The sequence below is a fragment of the Phocoena phocoena genome, chromosome 13 (assembly GCF_963924675.1).
Source record: "Phocoena phocoena chromosome 13, mPhoPho1.1, whole genome shotgun sequence".
Classification (NCBI taxonomy): Eukaryota; Metazoa; Chordata; class Mammalia; order Artiodactyla; family Phocoenidae; genus Phocoena; species Phocoena phocoena.
In genome coordinates this window covers 85,990,835-85,993,947 of record NC_089231.1, presented here as the reverse complement: position 1 = coordinate 85,993,947, position 3,113 = coordinate 85,990,835, and positions in this window count along the sequence as shown.

Below are 3,113 nucleotides of genomic sequence, written 5' to 3'. Positions count from 1 at the left end.
CTGGAGAAACTGTCATCGTAAGGGGTGACTGGCTTCCAAAAGCAAAAAAAAAGACTCCCAGAGGAAAGCGCAAACTTAAAAGTTGTCAAAGGACACAAATCATTTTGTTTCTGTCTTACAAATAATTAGTAAATCTGGAGAAGGAGCTAATCCCCCAAATGAGACCTCCCCCATCATAATTCATTTTCAAAATGGCATTAACAAGCATCTCTTATTTACAATTTCTCTCTATTTCTTGCTCTACAAATTTAACAACAATAAAAGACGATGTTTTTCAAACTTTTTTTTTTTTTTTTTTAATTTTTTTGGCTGCGTTGGGTCTTCGTTGCTGCGCGCAGGCTTTCTCCAGTTGTGGCGAGCGGGGGCTACTCTTCCTTGCGGTGCACGGGCTTCTCACTGTGGTGGCTTCTCCCGGGACCACGGGCTCTAGGCACGTGGGTTTCAGTAGTTGTGGCTCGCGGGCTCTAGAGCGCAGGCTCAGTAGTTGTGGCGCGCAGGCTTAGTTGCTCTGTGGCATATGGGATCTTCCCAGAGTAGGGCTCAAACCCGTGTCCCCTGCATTAGCAGGCGGACCCCCTACCACAGTGCCACCAGGGAAGCCCCCACATCTACTTTTTATTGAAGTATAGTTGATTTACAATGTTGTGTTAGTTTCTGATGTACAGAAAAGTGATTCAGTTACACTATATACATATGTATAATATATTGATACTATATGTATATTCTTTTTCATACTCTTTTCCATTATGGTTTATTACGGAATATTGAATATAGTTCTCTGTGCTCTGCAGTAGGACCTGTTGTTTACCCATCCTATATATACTAGTTTGCATCTGCTCATCCCAAACTCCCACCCCATCCCTCTCCCACCTCTCCCACTTGGCAACCACAAGTCTGTTCTCTATGAAAAGATGCTTTTAAGGTGCATTTCATAAAGAGCCTTCATGCAGTAGCTCATATATAAGAGATTAGAGGAGAAAAAAAAGAAATTTGCTATTAGACCCATTTATACAATCCATTTCACAGGAATGTAACTCGGCCATGGGGTGTTCCCAGCTCTAACCAGCAAACTGGGACTTTTAACTTCTGCATGCCTTCCAGAAATGACGATCAAAAGATACAATAAGTTGTATTTTAATGCTGGGGACTTATGAAGTCATCCCTGTCTTGGCTACTCACTACTGCTGGAAAATGTCTCCCTGAGCAAATATGGCTGCACCGACTCCACAGAAGCTCTTATGGGAAACACGGAGGAAAGCTCACAGCTGTGAGGCACAGTAAATGCTGCTGAGTTCTTGATACCAACACACTAACGCACAATTCCCGCGTGGAAATAAAAGAAAGGAGAACGTCCCTTTCCCTTTTGCACAAACTCCTCAACATCCAGACGGTCATTTCATTAAACAGTTGCAGTTGGAATATTTCTACAAGCAAATGATGTGAAACAAAACAAACAAACAGAAATCTCATCGTTTTGAAGGGAAGATAAAATAGGGAGAGCAACCCCTATGAGATTCTGCCCCGGACTCATAAAACCTTGTACAAGTCACTGTATGTTTTCCTGTGGCTTCTTATGTCAGGTTCCTGTCCCACTCCGGTAGGCAAAATAATGGCCCTTTTGGGCCATTATTATTATTAGATTAGCCCTACCCCTATCGTAATCCCTGGGACTATGAATAGGCTAGGTTACATGGAAAAGACGAATGAAGGCTGCAGACAGAATTAAGGTTACCAATCAGCTGACCCTGAGATGGGAAGATGGTCCTGGATTGTCCCAATGTAATCTTAAGGTCCTTAAAGGTGGTAGAGGGGGCAGAAGAGGAACCAGGGCAGGCAGTGTGACAAGGACTAGACCCGCTATTGCCAGCTTCAAAGATAGAGGAAAGGGCTTCCCTGGTGGCGCAGTGGTTGAGAGTCCGCCTGCCGATGCAAGGGACACGGGTTCGTGCCCCGGTCCGGGAAGATCCCCCGTGCCGCGGAGTGGCTGGGCCCGTGAGCCATGGCCGCTGGGCCTGCGCGTCCGGAGCCTGTGCTCCGCAATGGGAGAGGCCACAGCAGTGAGAGGTCCGCGTACCGCAAAGCAAAACAAAACAAAACAAAGATAGAGGAAGGTGAAGAAAGGGAGCAGCTTGCAGAAGGTGAAAAGGGGAAGGACATGGGTTCCCACCAGGCCTCCAGAAGGAATACAGTCCTGCCAATACCTTGCTTTTAAGCCAATGAGACCCTTATTGAGTTCTAGCCTACAAAACCGTAAGATATTACAAGTGTGCTGTTCTAAACCACTAAGTTTATAGTAATTTTCTACAGTAGAAAAGGAAATGAACATATCCAAGTATCACAAGAGGCTCTAGGTGACGGCAGACGGTACACACTGAAGAGAGAAAGCTTTAACAAGCTTTAATACTGTCGTAAACTAATATCCATTAGTGACTGACACTAGGCTATAAATAAATACCTGTTGACATGTAATGAGGGTAAGGTACTTTGTTTAAAAAAGAGAGCCTCTCATGTAACTATGAACAATTACAAACAATTTTGCACTTGTCAGGGGTGGTCGATGATGGTACCGCAGGCTCCCTACACAACACGTCTGTACAGGAGGAGGCGTGGCCTAATCCTGACCAATCAATGTGAAGTGCTATCCACTCGGGGCTATTTACTAGAACTTTTTATATATTCTCTCTCCCGGATACTAAGCTGGTGGGAGACAATCTACAGATACTGGTGGCTGTCTTTCAACACACGATGAAACTGCCTTAAAAGGAAGGTAACACAGAAAAAAGCAGAGCTCTGAGATGGACAGAGAGTCAGAATCTTAAAAACATTCCTTGGGCACCTGGGTCTACCTGTTCATGACACTGATGCAATCCCCTCTCGCTGTCCCCTGAGGCACACACTGTCACACCGTCACCAGCACCCCTTTGGGAGTGAGCATGATGAGGAAACATAGAAAAGTCTTCCTGAAGAATGGAGGCGCAGACCTACTGGAGAGCGGACTTGGGGATATGGGGAGGGGGAAGGGTGAGTTTTGACAGGGCGAGAGAGAGTCATGGACATATACACACTAACAAACGTGGTGGGGTGGATAGCTGGGGGGAAGCAGCCGCAAGGCA